General features: G+C 48.7%; 1 protein-coding gene across 1 annotated transcript in view; it reads left to right on the plus strand.

Moving 5' to 3' along the window:
• The first annotated feature begins 2,769 nt into the window (after positions 1–2,769).
• The window catches only part of LOC115476261, a 54,798-nt gene continuing 37,872 nt past the window's right edge, over positions 2,770–19,695 (plus strand). The window contains exon 1 of the mRNA XM_030212539.1: positions 2,770–2,797. The gene's annotated coding sequence lies outside the window, so the exon portion shown is untranslated. The remainder of the gene's footprint in view (positions 2,798–19,695) is intronic.

Consider the following 19,695-nt stretch of genomic DNA (forward strand, 5'->3'; position numbering starts at 1 on the left):
CGAACTCTCTGCGTACGCAGACAATATCATGTTATCCTTTACTGATCAAACAAAGTCACTAAACCAGTTTTTCTAGTTAATCTCCACATATGTTGCCTTTTCTGGACATAAAATTAATAAACAAAAAACAGAGGTACTACCATTAAATATCCACTAACCCTAGACATAGTGACCTCTCATGGTTTAGTATGGTCATCAAAAGGTCTCACATGCTTAGGCATAGATCTTTTCCAGATACAGAACTTACATTAGAAAACATTTTTTTTAAAGAATATTAGCTTCAGTCAAAGAACTTGTTAAGTCTTGGCGTCCTCTACACTTGACGTAGTGGGTGTACTTTGATACCATAAAATATTATGCTTATGCCTAAAATTAACTTTATATTAAGCATGATCCCTTCCCTCTTTCAGCCTTTCATTCTATGTTCAACTTGATAGACTCGTTGTGGATTTTTTTACTGTGATCTAAAACTTCTAAAATTGCCCTAACCCCCCCCCCCACCAATCACTCTGGAGTCTCATTCCCCAATTTTTACCTGTTTCACACAACAGGCATGTCAATGGATTTATGGAGATACTGATTACTCACCCACATGGTTATTAGTGGAAAAAGAATTGTGGCATCTGTTTCTCCAATCTAACTTTCTTCCTACTTTTCTTCCCAACAACCTTCATACTGATAATATCCAGGTGAACATTCAGATGAGTTGGCTGCTAAAATGGCAGTTATCTGGCTATCCAGCGATATTCAGTGGGGGATAGCCAACTTTCCTACGTTGATTATCGGTGGTTAGCAGCTAAAAGATAGCCGGGTGATATAACCAGCTATTTGCCAACTTTTATAGTGAGACCAGGCAGTGGCATTCCTGGCCTGGATGGCACCCGGGGCGGAGCGCTGATGCGCCCCCCTCCCCAGGTGCAGCGCGCCCCCCTGCTAGATGACACCCCCCAGGTGCACGCCGCTGGGGGGGTGCCGCGGCGTGCGCCTGCTCCTCCGAGTTCGCTAAACTTCGTTGGTTCGCTGCAGCTCCCTCTGCCCCGGAACAGGAAGTAACTTGTTCCGGGGCAGAGGGAGCTGCAGCGAACAAACAAAGTTTAGGCTTAGCAAACTCAGAGGAGCAGGCGTGCGCCGCGGCACCCCCCAGCGGCGTGCACCCGGGGCGGACCGCCCCCCCTTGGTACGCCACTGAGACCAGGCAAGTTTGGCGACCATATTTGGCTTCCTCAAACCCTAGGTTGAATATCAGCTTGTCCGGTTATAGTCGGGCAGGTCAAAGTTAAACCGGATATTCAATGTCGGTAACTGGAAACAGCCCGACATTGAACATCAGCTTTCAGCGCTGACCGTGGGAACGCACCCCAGCTATCTTCTGTCATCTGAAAATTGGGACTATCATGTTTTCCTCTTATTGTTGTTTGTTGGAACTGAACAGACACGTGGATATTCCAACAGGTGATTCCATTCACTCTAATATTTGGGCAATTCCAAAATTAAAGCTCATAAAAAAATTAATCTGTTGAAAGAATGGATTGCAAGGAGAATCTGGACTTAGGAGCATTTAACTCATGACAAGTGTGTAAGATCATTTCAAAGCTTACAATCACTTCCTGACTCTCCATACATTAAATGGTTACAAATCAAACATAATACCTGAAAAATAGTGATTGCTTTCATCAATTCTGTCTAGGAATCATTTATTCTTTTTTTAATTTTTGTATTAATTTGTATTCAGCTACTTTGTCTTTTTTTTTAAACGAAAGTAAAGAGCCTCAGCTAGTGCTGGGAACTACTACTATTTAGCATTTCTATAGCGCTACAAGGCGTACGCAGCGCTGCACAAACATAGAAGAAAGACAGTCCCTGCTCAAAGAGCTTACAATCTAATAGACAAAAAATAAAGTAAGCAAATCAAATCAATTAATGTGAACGGGAAGGAAGAGAGGAGGGTAGGTGGAGGCGAGTGGTTACAAGTGGTTACGAGTCAAAAGCAATGTTAAAGAGGTGGGCTTTCAGTCTAGATTTAAAGGTGGCCAAGGATGGGGCAAGATGTAGGGGCTCAGGAACTTTATTCCAGGCGTAGGGTGCAGCGAGACAGAAGGCACGAAGTCTGGAGTTGGCAGTAGTGGAGAAGGGAACTCTATATCATATGCAAAAGCGTTGGGATCCTTTTACTAAGGTGCGCTGAAATATGGCTTGCGGTAGTGTAGGCGTAAAGTTTTGGACGTGTGCCAATCCATTTTCCAGTACGTCTGTAAAAAAGGCCATTTTTTTTTGCCGAAAACAGACGTGCGGCATAATGAAAACTGTCGCGTGTCCATTTTGGGTCTAAGACCTTACCACCAGCAATTGACCTAGCGGTAAAGACTCACACGGTAACCAGGCGGTAATGACCTATGCACGCCAAATGCCACTTTACACACGTTCATTATGTGCGCTCAAAAATCTACTATAATAAACTCACCCTCAACATTCTGAAGACAACGTTCTGAACTCACTCAGTCACTCACTGAAGGGTTCATGGATTCATGGTGGTGAAGCCATAACACTGACCATGTCTCTCTGCCCCGCCCTCGCATGACGGACCAATCAGAAAAAACACCCTCAACATTCTGAAACACAAAGGACCATCACAACACCATTCCCAGGCAACACTAGGCAACGTAAGACGGACCAATCAGAGGAAACTACGTGACAATAAGGGAGGAGCATTCCCCAGCAGAATGGTTCATTATCTATCTGTGCAGCACGGAGAGCACAGAACCACCGCTGGAACGAGAGAAGAATATTCCTGCTGTGGGTATGTGCAAAAATAGACCGGGGGAGGGGGGAGAAATTTTTAAATGCCTAATGCCAGTACTGAAGAGTGCCAGAGGGCCTATAGCACAGACTATATTTGGGATCGCTTGACATGGAGTCAGAGGAGTCGGAAAACAACGTGCCCGCCACCATCTGGGACGTGGGCGAACAGGACAAGCTGCGGCCCAGCTGGAAGGATTACCCGCGATCCAGCCAGCAGCAAACAGCGACCAAGGAAGGGGGAGGAGTACTCCTTCCCTGCCTAGGAATCGCTGGAGACTGGCTGCCAAACTAACAAAACAACCGCACACCGACGCACCACCTCCATCATTCGAAAGGCATCCACTCTTTCTTCAACAGAAATGCAAACTAATAATACAAAACAAACAAAGAATACATGGTTTCTCAGGCGGCTGCAGGTAACTCCCCACCCCCTTCCTCTTCCCCTTTTGCCGAAGCAGCCAAGGACGTGCCCAACCATCCCCAGCCTCAGGCAAGCAGTCTCCCACCTCGGGGATTCCCCGAGCACCCGGAAAAAGACGGCGCTGATTCCTGCAGCGTATAAATGTTCCAGCATTCCCCTGCAGCTGGCCTGAAATGGACCAAACATACCGGATCACCCCCCGACGGCCCGAGACCGTGCTCTTCTCCCTTCCGCCAACTTAAAACAACCATCCCCGTCCTCAGGCAAGCCGTCACCCACATCCCCCAACCCCCAAGCAAAACACAAAACAAAACAAAAAAAGACACACATCAACAACCTGCACACACACCGCACCCTCACACACTCACACACACACACATACAAAATAACTCTGTGACACATACACACACACAAAAAAAAAAAAACCACATGCTAGCACCCGTTTCATTGGTTTCGGAAACGGGCCTTTTTTACTAGTAAAAAATATTTTCCATACATTCGTATCAGATGCATACCAAAAATGAAATTACCGCAACAGCCACGCAGTAGTCGGGCGGTAACTCCATTCTGGTGCACGTTGGGCGCGCATAAACGCTTACACTGCTTAGTAAAAGGACCCCTTTATGACACAATACTCTCCATCCAGCTTCACTCAATCATTGGGTCTAAAAAAAACCTCCGTATAAATCATTTATCGGATAATTTACTTATATCAATTTTTAATCTCAATGTTTTCCTAGACAGACTCAACTTGTATATCAATGTATGCCTGTCTAAGAAATCACTGAAATTAAAAAAATTGATATAAGTAAATTATCCGATATATGATTTATACGGAGGCTTTTTTTAGACCCAATGGTGGATGTGAAGCGTCTGTTCACGCTTTCCAAAAATACTAGGACTAGGGGGCATGCGATGAAACTACAGTGTAGTAAATTTAAAACAAATCGGAGAAAATGTTTCTTCACTCAACGCATAATTAAACTCTGGAATTCGTTGCCAGAGAACGTGGTGAAGGCGGTTAGCTTGACAGAGTTTTAAAAGGGGTTAGACGGTTTCCTAAAGGACAAGTCCATATACCACTATTAAATGGACTTGGGAAAAATCCACAATTCCAGGAATAACATGTATAGAATGTTTGTACGTTTGGGAAGCTCGCCAGGTGCCCTTGGCCTGGATTGGCCGCTGTCGTGGACAGGATACTGGGCTCGATGGACCCTTGGTCTTTTCCCAGTGTGGCATTACTTATGTACTTATGATCAAGTGAAGCAGGATGGAGAGTATTATTCCATAAATCTTTTGCATATGATGTGGAGGGGCATTTTCGATCGTGGACGCCCATCTCTAAGGGCGCCCATCTCCGAAGACGGGGCCGTGAAGGGGCGGGGTCGACCGTATTTTCGAAACGAGATGGCGGGCCGTCTTTCGTTTTGAGAATACGGTTGGGGCCGCCCAAATGTCAAAGATGGCCGGGTTTGAGATGGCCGGCCTCGGTTTCCATTATGGGCAAAAACCGAGGCCGGCCATCTCAAACCAAGCTTCACTGGCTTCCTGTCCGTTTTCGCATCCTATTCAAACTTCTTCTACTAACCTATAAATGTACTCACTCTGCTGCTCCCCAGTATCTCTCCACACTCGTCCTTCCCTATACCCCTTCCCGTGCACTCCGTTCCATGGATAAATCCTTCTTATCTGTTCCCTTCTCCACTACTGCCAACTCCAGATTTCGCCCCCTTCTGTCTCGCTGCACCCTACGCCTGGAATAGACTTCCTGAGCCCCTACGTCTTGCCCCATCCTTGACCATCTTTAAATCTAGATTGAAAGCCCACCTCTTTAACATTGCTTTTGACTTGTAACCACTCACCCCCACCTACCCTCCTCTCCTCTTTCCTCTACACATTAATTGATTTGCTTGCTTTATTTTTGTCTATTAGATTGTAAGCTCTTTCTTCTATGTTTATGCAGCGCTGCGTATGCTTTTGTAGCGCTATAGAAATGCTAAATAGTAGTAGTAGTAAAACGCCTTAGTGTTAGTCTTGGACGGTTTTGTTCTGTTCCATTATGGATGAAAAACATCTAAGTGTTAGGAATGCCCAAATCCCACCCTTAACAAGCCCTGGACACACCCCCTTGTGATTTGAATGCCCTTCTGATGGACTTTATAGAAAAACATTTAAAAATTGGTTTTGAAAATACCAATTTGGACATTTTTGAGAGAAAAACGTCTGAGTGCAGATTTATGCCACCTTGTGGACATTTTTCTCTTTTGAAAATGAGCCCAATAAGCTCTTTAATATCTTATTCTGATGGATCTAGGGCTCTAGCAATTAAACCTAAACTACAGCAACAGAATATAGAGCTGATAAGTTCTATAACAATTAAATCTAAACGAGTATAGAAGATTTTTAGACTATTTTAACAAGCTAATAACAAATGCTTGCTTTGTTTTCAGTGAAGTTAAAACCGGTTTTATCAGTAAGCCTACAAATGTTCTTCTGCCCCACACTTAAGTCATCAAGGAGCTCATTTTCCAAAGAGATAAAAATCTGCACTTGGATGTCTTTCTCACAAAAACACAAAGGAATCCTCTTTAGAAGGAAGGGTTCCGTGGAATCTTAGCGGAGATTGGGTGGCGACGCCGGTAATTGGAAACAAAACGTGAGCTGGGCAGACTTCTACAGTCTACGCCCTGATCGTGACTGAATAGATATGGATGGGTTGGAGTGTAAATTTTAAGGGGCTTCAATGTTAGCTTCAGAACTTAGTACAAGAACAGTGTTGGGCAGACTTCTACGGTCTATGCCCTGAGAAAGGCAAAGACAAATCAAACTCGGGTATAAAGTATCACATACCATGTAAAATGAGTTTATCTTGTTGGGCAGACTGGATGGACTGTTCAGGTCTTTATCCACTGTCATTTACTATGTTACTATGTTACTCTTTGGGGTTCTACATGGAATGTTGCTACTAATTGGGATTCCAGAATCTTCAGAACTTTTAATAAAAGAACAGTGCTGGGCAGACTTCTACAGTCTGTGCCCTGATTGTGAATGAATAGATAGGGATGGGCTGGAGCGTAAATTTTAAGGGGCTTCGATGTTACCTTCAGAACTTAGTACAAGAAGAGTGCTGGGCAGACTATTACGGTCTGTGCCCTGAGAAAGGCAAGGACAAATCAAACTCGGGTCTACATATAAAGTATCACATACCATGTAAAATGAGTTTATCTTGTTGGGCAGACTGGATGGACCGTACAGGTCTTTATCTGCCGTCATTTACTATGTTACTATCTGAATCTTATTGCTAAACTGCTTTTAGATTTGCTTACCAGTAGTAATCAATGAGCATAAATAATGGAGAATGCCCAGCTTCAAGGGGCTCCTGTGTTCACGTTTGGGGGACTGGACTTGCTTGGTTCTTTGTTTTCGAATGGATGTTTGTGGGTGGGAGAGGGAGCCTAAGATAAGAATTTAACTTCACTTTAAGAGGAACAGCTAAGATTTTCTTCCTGCAGAATGTTAGTGTCCATCCTGTTAAGTAACATGGTGTGCATTAACAAACAATAAATATTCATGAACTGAGCTGCTTAGCATTTATTTGCATAATAATCAGCTGTCTTCAAAATTTTACATCATAGGCCATATTTTATCGGTATTAATGAGAATGTGCAATTTCACATCAAAGAAATCAAAGCATTAAGCACATGTTAGCAAACAGGACCTTATATAAAACAGAACTATTGCCTCCCATGTTAATATTAACCCTTACCCACACCTTCTGCTCTTTCATGAAACTTACCGTATAGGCCTTACCATCAAAACAAAGATGAATCCCGTCAAAACCGTTCAACCTAAATAAACATATTAAAAATAAAAGTTCACACTGTTGGTAGTAGTTGAATCAGATGACATGCAGTGTACTCAAACTGATCAAAATCAGATCAGCATAACGTTACCCCTTCCATAGTAACATAGTAGCATAGTAGATGACGGCAGAAAAAGACCTGCACAGTCCATCCAGTCTGCCCAACAAGATAACTCATATGTGCTAATTTTTGTGTATACCCTACTTTGATTTGTACCTGTGTTCTTCAGGGCACAGACCGTATAAGTCTGCCCAGCACTATCCCCGCCTCCCAACCGCCCGCCCCACCTCCCACCACCGGCTCTGGCATAGACCGTATAAGTCTGCCCAGCACTATCCCCGCCTCCCAACCACCAGTCCCGCCTCCTACCACCGGCTCTGGCACAGACCGTATAAGTCTGCCCAGCACTATCCCCGTCTCCCAACCGCCCGCCCCGCCTCCCACCACCGGCTCTGGCACAGACCGTATAAGTGTGCCCAGCACTATCCCTGCCTCCCAACCACCAGTCCTGCTTCCCACCACCGGCTCTGGCACAGACCGTATAAGTCTGCCCAGCACTATCCCCGCCTCCCAACCACCAGTCCCGCCTCCCGATCTTGACTAAGCTCCTGAGGATCCATTCCTTCTGCACATTATGTCTTGATATTTTTTTCTTTTAGACCCCTGAAGCAGGGGTAGTCACGCCAAAAAACAGCCCATGTCGGGTCTCTAGAATAAAGGACTCACAGTTTTTCTGTCTTGAAAATTCTTTTGTGACTTTTTTGCTTTCATTTGTTCTATATACTTTTGAACCCGCTCTCTTGTTACCACATTTTGCCATTAGCACCTGGCCAGTACCAGAGAAAACATTACCGCAATCTATTTAGGAGGCAGTAAGGGCTCCCACGCTGTTCCAAACGTAATGTGCATGCTCTTTTGAGTTTAAGGCGGAAGGCGCTTCTCCAGCTCACTTAAATCAGGGATGGGCAACCTCTAGGGCCACAACCCAAATATGCATGAGACTGATTTGCATGTCCTTTTTCCATTGTATGCAAATCCATCTCATGCATGTTCATTGTGGCATCTCAAAATCCGACTGGGTTGTGGCACTCGAAGACCATGGTTGCCCACCCCTGGTTTAAAGTATGCTGAATCTTGACCCCCCAAGAACTGCAAGAGGAGAGGGAACCGAGGTACTAGGTATATCAGAAAATGCAAGAATTTGGAAACTTTTAAAAAGGATAACGAGACGGATTATGAATGGAAAAGAAAACATGATTCATTTCACAAGCTCATTAGCAGATTCATCAAAATAGCATTTGAACATAGTTGAGGGCAAGTCAGCCATCAATAGTTTTGCTCAGATATGTTTAGAAAAAACAAATTGGCACCTTGTCTCCCTTTCTGTCTGAGGTTTTGAAAATCCCACCCCTGAAGGAGCTGACTGGAAAAATTACAAAAGTGATTTTTTTTTTCAGATCTGCAGAGCGTAGCTCTGATATTTACATTAAAAATACCAAATAATCTCTCTCCACCTTGCAAAGTTCCTGCGTCAAAGAACAGAGTATGCAACCAATCAAAAATATGCGACGTGTCTTAAACAAATATTTGTATCCACATAAGAAAATGAAAACATTATACAGCGTTCATAAAACTTTTGAGGGGGAAAAAAACGTCTAAAATTATCACCTTGCAAAGCTCCTGCGTCAACGCAGTTTTTGTCATACATACCTCGGTCAATTTCTGCTCACTGAGGGATGGATTCTCTGTACTGATCAAGGTTTGTTCTTTAAGGTTGCATGGGAGGCATTTATAAAGACTGCTGAAACCAGGAAGCCAGAATCATTCAGATTCAACTTCATCCAATTTAAATAGGAAGGAAAGAGTATGCAACCAATCAAAAATATGCAACGTGTCTTAAACAAATATTTGTATCCACATAAGAAAATGAAAACATTATACAGCGTTCATAAAACTTTTGAGGGGAAAAAAACATCTAAAATTATCATCCATGATCTTATGTCTACCATAGAGGTCTGCATGGGAACGGGGTTCGCGGGGATCCTGCGGAGTCCGCGGGAATCCCCTCCAGGTCAGCGGGAGTGCCACGGGGACGGAAATAGACATGCGGGATTCCTGTAGGGATGGAGGATGTTCTGGCGGGATTCCTGTGGGGACATGTGCACATACCTTTGTTTGTGAGAGCCCGCTGCTTTTCTACCGATCTGTGCCCCTATCGCATCAATCATGCTGCTGGTTTGGCAATCGCCCCTTCTGCTTTTAGTGGGCGGAGACACCAAGCTCTCCTCCAGTGGGAAAAGAAGGACGCCTTCAACTGCCCTGTCGCAGGGATGGCCAAATTTCAGGGGGGGGGAGGTGTCGGGCAGAGCAAAGGTGTGGATGTCCTCAGAGAAACGTCTATTTTGGGCGTCCTTAACTGCTCCATCGCAGGGACGGCCACATTTCAAGGGGGGTGTTCGGCAGAGCAAAGGTGTGGATGTCCTCAGAGAAACGTCCATTTTGGGCATCCTTAACTGCTCCATCGCAGGGATGGCCAAATTTCAGGGGGGGGGGGGGGTGTCGGGCAGAGCAAAGGTGTGGATGTCCTCAGAGAAACGTCCATTTTGGGCGTCCTTAACTGCTCCATCGCAGGGACGGCCACATTTCAAGGGGGGTGTTCGGCAGAGCAAAGGCGTGGATGTCCTCAAAGAAACGTCCATTTTGGGCATCCTTAACTGCTCCATCGCAGGGACGGCCAAATTTCAAGGGGGTGTTGGAGGCACAGCGAAGGTGGGACTTGAGCGCCTAACACTCTAACACTTAGACGTCCTTCATCCATAATCTAAAAAAAAAGGACGTCCCTGACGAGCACTTGCACGTTTTCACCTGGGTCTCTCTCTCTGTCTCAACTCAAGTTCAACACGTGCAGGGGATTTGCTCTAGTGAGTCTTCTAGACACTGCCAGACCTCGGTATCAAGCACTAACACTGGCCCTAACTGTAAAGCCCGAATATTTATCCAATTCTGTTTGCCTGTTCTCTGTAGAATTTCCTGCCGATTGCGCTGCTTGCATGTAACTGATTTTACTTGAATGGATGTGTGCGCTGTGTGTGTGTGAGATTTGGGTTTCTTTCTTTTCTCCTTCCCATCCAACTTTACAGTTGGACTTCGTTAATTTCAAATTTCAAATTCTCTCGTCTCTCCTTAATTGCATGCCAGGGTAGGACTCAAAGGAAATGATGTCATACTGCTGAGTGAGAACAGCAGGCTCCAGCTAGGTCCGCTACCAGTGAATAAAGGCAGTCAGAGAGTCAGACTCATCAATCATCTCGGAGGAGGAAGCAGCTAAGGCTTGGATCAAGCACAAGGGCAGCACAGCAGCAGTGCTGTAGGAGGAGAGGACAGAGAGAGAGGAGGACAGCAGCACTTCAGGAGGAGAAGAGGAGGAGGAGGAGGAGGACTCCTCTCAGAGGTAGCAGGAGCAGATCAGCTGTGGCACAGAGGAGAGAGGGAGGCAGCAGGACAGAGCAACTGTGGCACTGACCAGTGGCGTAGCCAGACTGCCAATTTTGGGTGGTCCTGAACCCAAAGTGGGTGGGCACAAAATTCCCCCCCCCCCCCAGCAAAATGTATTCACACTCAGATGCATTTGTCACACAGGGTGAAGTTCTGCTTTTCAGTGCGTCCAATTTCAGACAATTTATTTAATAACCTTACACCCTTTTCAATGAGCTTTCAGAGGCCAAAACCTCCTGCCTCAGGTCAGTATAATGCTGTTACGGTATCCTCTCCTGACCTAAGGAAGGAAGTATTGGTCTCTGAAACTTCATTAACAAGGTACCATATTACTTTATCCTAAATTAAAAATAAAATTATTTTCTTTACCTTTCTTGTATGGCCACTTACTTTTTCTCATTGTGTCGCTCCCAGTCTCTAGATTCTGCTTTCCTTCGTTTTCGCTTAACTCTTCTGCCAGGGTTTCCTGGCCATTTCTCATTTTTCTCTCCTTTTTCTTTGCTTTCTTCAATATTTTTCTGCCTCTCTCTCTCTGTCCTGATTTAATTAATTCTTACTATCCATTCTTTAATTTCCTTCATCTACTTATGGCTTTTCATCTTTTTCTCACCCTTGTTCTCCCCATGCCCCTTCCTCTTATTCTCCAGTCTTTCACTACTCTCCTTTTCCATCCAGCAGCTCTCTTCTTTCTCTCCCCATCCTTCCAGTCTCCCCTCTCTCTCCCCGTCCTTCCAGTAGTCTCCCCTCTTTCTTCTGCATCCTTCCGTCCAGTGTCACCTTTCTCCCTACCCTTCCATCCAGCGTCTTCCCTCTTTCTCTCCCCATCCTTCCATCCATCTATCCTCTCTCCTGATCCTTCCATCTAATGTCTCTCTCCCTCTTTCTAACCAGTGTCTCTGTATCACTCTACCCTTTTCTGTTCAGTGTCCCTTCTCTCTCCACATCCTTCCAGTTTCTCACCTTTCTCTGCATCCTTCCAGTCTCTCCCTCTTTCTCTCCCCATCCTTCCATCCAGAGTCTCTTTCCCCATCCATCCGTTTTCCCTCTTTCTCTCCCCATCCTTCCATCTGTTTTCTATCTTTTCTCCCCATCCTTCCATGTTTTCCCTCTTTCTCCCCATCCTTCCATGTTTTCCCTCATTCTCTGCCATCCTTCCATCTGTTTTCCCTCTTTTTCTCCCCATCCTTCCATGTTTTCCCTCTTTTCTTCGACGAGGCCCGCCCTGCATGCCAGCGCCAGCCCCCATTGCCGGCCACTGCTGCTTTTCCTGTTGAGCAGCAGGGCTGGCGCTACAAAAAAGAAGAAGCGCTAACGGCGCTAACTTAAGGACGAGAAATGTTTAAAAAAAAAAAAAGCGCGGCAGCGGCAGCCTTGAGCCTCAAGGCTGCCGAGACAGTGCCTGCCGGTGCCGCGCTTTTTTTTTTTTTTAAACATTTCTCGTCCTTAAGTTAGCGCCGTTAGCGCTTCTTCTTTTTTGTAGCGCCGGCCCTGCTGCTCAACAGGAAAAGCAGCAGTGGCCGGCAATGGGTGCTGGGCCTGGCGCTGGGCGGGCCTGGACTGAAATTGGGTGGGCCTGGGCCCACCCAGGCCCACCCGTAGCTACGCCCCTGGTACTTTATATACCTCTATCATATCTCCCCTCAGCCATCTTTTCTCCAAGCTGAAGAGCCCAAGCCGTTTCAGCCTTTCTTCACAGGGAAGTTTATTTATTTATTTATTAATTTATTTTATTGCATTTGTATCCCACATTTTCCCACCTATTTGCGGGCTCAGTGTGGCTTACAATACATTGTGAATGATGGAAATACAAAGTTGATTGTCTCATCCCCTTTATCATTTTTGTCAACCTTCTCTGTACCTTTTTTAATTCCACTATATCTTTTTTGAGATGCGGTGACCAGAATTGCACACAGTATTCAAGTATTCATGGAGCAATACAAAGGCTATTTTTTGTGTCCAAAGTGTTGAGCTACTTTCTGGAATGAATCGGGCTAGAAAATGTTTTGCCATATGGCAACACTGGCCCTCAGATCATGGAAAGAAAAAAAGCTGGCCCTTCTGCATCAAGCCCAACCCAACATACAGACGTTCAAATATTATTGCCAATTAGTGCTCATTATTGCTTAAGTGCTATTAACAATGCTGATTGGTTTGATAAGCCAATTTATGCTCTTTGTTACAGAATACGGTTGCATTTTGGCACAGAACTTTAGGCGCGCTATGTAGAATCTGGGGGAATTTGACTCGTGGTGTGCCCCCAGTTCAAATTGCAAGTTGGGTTCTGGTTGTTACATAATAATGACTTGCTATAAATGCATTTGCATGTTTTCCATCTCATCACTATCACGTAACCCACAATAAGGCAACACAAGCAACATCAGAGCCCTTTAAGTTGTGTTAAGAGGCAAATAATGTGACGTAAGGCCCTGACACAGCTTGATAACTTCCCCCTAATTACAGTGGCGTACCAAGGGGGGGGGGCAGTGGGTGCGGTCTGCCCCGGGTGCACGCTGTTGGGGGGGTGCCGCATTCCTGTCTGCTACGTTCATCCTGTACTCCCTCTGCCCCGGAACAGGTTACTTCCTGTTCCGCGGGAGAGGGAGTGTTACGCTCTGCTACACTCCTCCAGAGGTGCAGCCTGCTCATGCAGGGTATGGGCATTCGAGGATGCGGCGGCCATCTTGGATGTGGTATCTCCAGGATAGGGCGGCCATCTTGGAGTTGGCATCTCAGCTTGTGGCAGCCATCTTGGAGTTGAGCAGCTTCAGGAAGGAAGCCCATATTTGGGCGTAGAGCATCTCCTCTGATGGGGGCAGCCATCTTGGAACAGCTGCACATGGTTGAGCCTAATCCCTGCACAATTTAAAGCAGTGTTTCCAGTCTTTCCATGCTTCGGCTTCTATTTCGCGTAGAGGTTGTGGTCGTCTTCTGTTCCAGTATTTTCCTGTGTTCCTGACCTTGGATTGCTTACTGACCACGCGTTGTGTTGCTGCCTGCCTTGAACTTGGACTGTTTACTGACTATTCTTTGCTCTGTCATTTACGGGCTCTGGACTGTGTTTGTTTGCCCACCTGTCTGGTCGGTGGTCGTGCAGCCCGCTGGTTCCGGAAGTCCTGCCGGCCACTCGAACCCAGGGGCTCAACTCCTGGGGGGGCAGTGGCTAAGTGCACGTGAAGCTAGGGGTTGTCTGGCTGCCTGACCGAGTGCAGTATCACTCCATCTTCGCCGTGCTCAGTCGGGGCACAAGGGCTCACACATCCCCAGTCATAACAGTAAGCCGAAGCCACGAGCTCACCAGACAAGACCGAGTTCTCCAACCTGGCTCAGGTTTTACAACAGCAGCAGGCTCAGATAACTAATTTGTCCAACACCCTTCAGGAGGTCTGCAAGCACCTACCCACGCTTCAGCAGCAACTTGCTGCGGCTCCTCCGGATCAGAAGGCGGAGGTTTCTGCATCCCGGTTGCGGCTTCCAGAGCCCCCCCGGTTCAATGGAAACCCTTCAGCTTGCCGGGGCTTCCTCAACCAGTATCAGATCCTATTCGAGCTACAACCAGAGGCTTTTCCATCTGACAAAGTGAAGGTGACCTATATCATCTCCTTGCTCTCTGGTGCCGCCCTGGCCTGGGCGTCCCCACTGTGGGAATAGCGAAATCCGGTCTTGGCGGACCTGGATGAGTTCCTGCGGCAGTTCTGAATGGTATTTGACGTGCCTGGCCGGCCTTCATCTGCCTCTGGAGAGCTGTTGCGGATCCAGCAGGGCACAGGGTCGGTCGGGGCGTATGCTGTTCAGTTCCGAACTCTTGCCGCGGAGCTCAGGTGGAACCAAGAGGCCTTAACAGCCATCTTTTGGCAGGGGCTGAACGGCAAAATAAAGGATGAACTGGCTGGCAGAGAAGTTCCTGTCACTCTGGACGCTCTCATCGCACTCTGCACCAGGATTGACATCCGCTTCCAGGAGCGAGCCCAGGAGAGGGCCCCGCAGCCGGCTGTTCAGAGAACCAGAGTCCGCACCCGCTGCTCGAAGACGCCTAGGGTCCTCAAAGAGGATTCGGAAGGAACCGAGGAGGTACCCATGGTGATGGGCCGGCATCGCCTGTCCAAGAAGGAGCGGGCCCATCGTCTCCAGAATCAGCTATGCCTGTACTGTGGGAGGTTGGGCATTTCACAGGCACCTGCCCGAATAAGCCTGGGAAGTCGGGAAACACTCCGGCCAGAGCCCTGTGAAGGGGGTGGCTCTGGGCCGGTTATCTTCCCTTCCAGACAATCTGCTCTCAGTCCCTGTACTGCTCCGGGGAGAGGGGTTCCAGGACCAGACGATGGCCTTGCTGGATTCCGGGGCAGGGGGAAACTTCATAGACGCCAAGTTCCTGTCCCAGTTGGGGGGCTCTTCGGTGCCCTGTCAACCAGCTCTCAGGGTTACCTCCATCCAGGGGGACAGTCTTCCCTGGACGATCACCCAAATTACCTCACCCCTGGGTATGCAGGTGGGGGCGCTTCATCAGGAGGAGATCCAGTTTCTGGTGCTCTCCCGAGCTATTCACCCGGTGATCCTCGGTCTACCCTGGTTTCACCTCCACGCTATTGATTGGTCCACCGGGGAGATCAGACAGTGGGGTTCCCGTTGCTTCCAGTACTGTCTTCAGCAGGTCAAGCTGCCCGTTCCTGTCTGCTCCGCCCAGCTCTAGACTCCGCAGGGGAGATCGCCTGGGCTTCCAGAAGAATACCAGGATTTCCGGGATGTATTCAGCGCACAGGCTGCAGACACGCTTCCTCCCCATCGGACGTTCGATTGTGCGATTGACCTGCTTCCAGGAGCCAATCCGCCCAGGGGACGCCTTTACACCTTGTCCCGGGAGGAATCTCAGGCCATGCGAGTTTACGTCCATGAGAACCTACTAAAGGGGTTCATTCGGCCCTCTACCTCACCAGCAGGGGCCGGCTTCTTCTTCGTGTCCAAGAAGGACGGGTCTCTTCACCCCTGCATCGATTACCGGGGCCTAAACAAGATCACCATTAAGAACCGGTACCCGCTCCCACTCATCCCAGAGCTGTTTGACCGGTTACAAGGGGCCAAGATTTTCACGAAGTTGGACTTGCGAGGGGCCTACAACCTGGTGCGGATCAGGGAGGGTGACGAGTGGAAGACGGCGTTTAACACCCACGAGGGGCATTTTGAATACCTAGTGATGCCATTCGGTCTCTGTAATGCCCAAGCGGTGTTCCAGAATTTTGTGAACTACATCTTCCAGGATCTGCTATACCTCTCCGTCATAGTGTACCTTGACGATATCTTGATTTTCTTGCCCTCATTGCCGCAGCACATCACACACGTCCGCACAGTGTTACAGCGACTCAGGGAGCACCGGCTATACGCCAAGTTGGAAAAGTGCTCTTTCCACCAGCAGAGACTTCCTTTCCTGGGATACATTGTCTCATCCACCGGGCTGCAGATGGACCCAGATAAGCTGAAGGTGATCCGCAACTGGCCAGTACCCCAGGGTCTTCGGGCTTTACAGAGATTCCTGGGGTTTGTCAATTACTACAGGCAGTTTATCCGGGACTACTCCCTGATCATGGCTCCTCTGACGGCCCTCACTAGAAAGGGGGCTGATGTGAAGAACTGGACGCCGGAGGCTTTCGCTGCTTTCACCACCTTGAAGGATGCCTTCCTCTCTGCCCCGGTACTCCGCAGTCCGGACCCAACCAAGCCGTTCCTGTTAGAGGTGGATGCCTCATCCCTGGGAACAGGGGCTGTACTCTCCCAGACATCTGCATCCGGGAAGAAACATCCCTGCTTCTTTTTCTCCCGCAAGTTCACCCCAGCGGAGCGGAACTACACGGTAGGGGACCGGGAGCTCCTGGTGCTTAAGTTGGCTTTTGAGGAGTGGTGTTACTTGTTGGAGGGAGCAGCACACCCAGTCACGGTAATAACGGATCACAAGAACCTCTTGTACTTGCAGAACGCCACCAGACAGAACCCTCGCCAAGCCCGGTGGTCTTTGTTTTTTGCCCGGTTCGACTTCCGTCTGATCTTCAGGCCGGGCGAGAAGAATGTCCAGGCGGATGCCCTGTCTCGCAGTTTCGAGGCTCCTGAGGACCAGGAGGAGCCCTACCCAATGCTGAATCTGGCATGTATTCCCTCCATGCCCGGGGCCAGTGCCACTTGCCAGAAGGGCGTTCCGGTGGGTCTCCGTAGGAAGGTGCTGCGCTGGGGGCACGCTTCCGAATTTGCCGGACACTTTGGTTTCCACAAGACCCTACATCTGATCTCCCGATCGTATTGGTGGCCCCGGATGGCACAGAATGTTCTCCAATACGTGTCTACCTGTCCGGTGTGTGCCCGAACTAAGTCTTCACATCAGAAGCAGTGGGGGCTGATGCAGCCCATGCCGATACCACAGCAGCCATGGGAGGACCTGTCCATGGATTTCATCACTGACCTGCTACCCTCGCAGGGAAATACGGTCATCTGGGTGGTGATCGACCGGTTCTCCAAGATGGCCCACTTCATTCCTATGAAGGCTTTACCCACTGCCGCTACCCTTGCCGCAAACTTCATCACACACATCTTCCGGCTCCATGGACTGCCACAGAGGATCATTAGTGACCGAGGCTCGCAGTTTACCTCGCACTTCTGGAAAGCTTTGTGTTCAGCTTTTGGGGTTACCACTTTATTCTCATCTGCATATCACCCCCAGACCAATGGTATGGTGGAGCGGGTCAACCAGACTGTGAAGGCGTTCCTCCGGGCATACTCTAACCAGCGCCAGGATGACTGGTCTACTCTGCTACCCTGGGCTGAGTTTGCCTATAATAACAGTCTGCATTCGGCCTCTCGGAAGACACCTTTCAGCACCATCTATGGACGCCACCCGCGTCTACCTCCGCCAATTTCCCCCGCAGAAGTTCCACCTCAGCTGCAGTCCACAGTCCGTTCCTTTCAGGAAGCTTGGATGAAGGTCCAGGAACAGCTACAAGGGGCAGCGGTCAAGGCCAAGGAGACCTATGACCAAAGGAGACAAACGGCTCCCACATTTCTGCCGGGTGAAAAAGTATGGTTGAGCACCCGATACCTGAAACTGCAGCTCCCATCTCTGAAGTTCGCTCCCCGGTTCATTGGACCTTTTGCTGTACGATCCAGGATAGGAGCAGTGACTTACCGGTTGCACCTACCCAGCCAACTCCGGGTGCACAATGCTTTTCATGTGTCCCTCCTGAAACCTTTCCGCAGGTCCAAGTGGCATCCTGAACCCAAGAAGGTGGCCGTGCCTGAGAGTGATCCAGATCCAGAGTATGAGGTGGATCGCATCCTGGATTCCAAGCATCGTGGAAGGAAGCTGTACTATCTCCTCGCCTGGAAGCATTTTGGACCAGAGGATAACTCCTGGGAGCCAGCGGACAATGTGCATGCTCCAGATCTGATCCGGGAGTTCCACGCTCATCATCCTGCTAAGCCCAGACCGAACTGGTAAGGGGGAGATCTTTCCGGAGGGGGTACTGTTACGCTCTGCTACACTCCTCCAGAGGTGCAGCCTGCTCATGCAGGGTATGGGCATTCGAGGATGCGGCGGCCATCTTGGATGTGGTATCTCCAGGATAGGGCGGCCATCTTGGAGTTGGCATCTCAGCTTGTGGCAGTCATCTTGGAGTTGAGCAGCTTCAGGAAGGAAGCCCATATTTGGGCGTAGAGCATCTCCTCTGATGGGGGCAGCCATCTTGGAACAGCTGCACATGGTTGAGCCTAATCCCTGCACTATTTAAAGCAGTGTTTCCAGTCCTTCCATGCTTCGGCTTCTATTTCGCGTAGAGGTTGTGGTCTTCTTCTGTTCCAGTGTTTTCCTGTGTTGCTGACCAAGCGTTGTGTTGCTGCCTGCCTTGAACTTGGACTGTTTACTGACTATCCTTTGCTCTGTCATTTACGGGCTCTGGACTGTGTTTGTTTGCCCACCTGTCTGGTCAGTGGTCGTGCAGCCCTGCTGGTTCCAGAAGTCCTGCCGGCCACTCGAACCCAGGGGCTCAACTCCTGGGGGGGCAGTGGCTAAGTGCAGGTGAAGCTAGGGGTTGTCTGGCTGACTGACCGAGTGCAGTATCACTCCATCTTCGCCGTGCTCAGTCAGGGCGCAAGGGCTCACACATCCCCAATCATAACAGGGAGCATGGAAACGAATGAAGCGGACAGGTGCGCGGCACCCCCCCCCCCCCCAGCGGCGTGCCCCCCTAGGAACGCCACTGTCTACTTATCTTTTATTACATTTTCTCAAAATTTAGAAATCATACCAGTCAATATTCTGCCAGCAAGTGTCGGCATTTTCTTAAACCCTGGCCACTGCCAGCTGAATTAGTCCTAAATATTTGGTCATTGGTACTTAATATCCAGGCATTTGGTGGCATCTAGAAGATGTCCAGATGTGGCTGATATTCAGTACTGGATCCTTTGCTAGCGTATTTGTTATTCTAGAATTGTATGATATTTACTTGGTGACTATCTGAAATTTTGTTGTTATTCCATGCAGTGGCGTAGGAAGGGGGGGGGGCGGTGGGGCGGTCCGCCCCAGGTGCACGCCGCTGGGGGGTTTCGGCGCCTCGCTGTTTCCTTGCTCTCTCTGCCCCAGAACAGGTTACTTCCTGTTCCAGGGCAGAGCGAGCAAGGAACCAGCGAGGCGCCGACACCCCCCCAGCGGCGTGCTCTCGGCGGATTGGCCCTCCCACCTGCCCCTCACCGCCTTCCAGGTATGTTCTCGCGGGCGGGCGGGGGGGGTGTTGCGCTACGGAGGGGGGAGAGTGCGTCGCGCTGCACCCGGGGGGGGGTGCACAGCGGCGACCCGCCCCGGGTGTCAGCTGCCCTCGCGACGCCACTGATTCCATGTTTCCCTTTTGTGCAGATAAGTGGAGGAGGAGGAGGAAGTGGATGATAGAGGGAAAGCTATTTTGTTTTCATCATTTGGGGTCATTTGAATTTTTAAGTGTTGAAATGGGGTCATAGTACATAAATGTTTGCGCAGCACTGCCCCTCCCCTCTTGATTTTCTTGGCATGATACAGGAGTGGCTTGCCATTGTCTTCACCCAAGGAATGGCGGGTTAAAGGGTCCTTTTACCAAGCTGTGGTAAAAA

Source organism: Microcaecilia unicolor, chromosome 8 (assembly GCF_901765095.1).
Source record: "Microcaecilia unicolor chromosome 8, aMicUni1.1, whole genome shotgun sequence".
Lineage (NCBI taxonomy): Eukaryota > Metazoa > Chordata > Amphibia > Gymnophiona > Siphonopidae > Microcaecilia > Microcaecilia unicolor.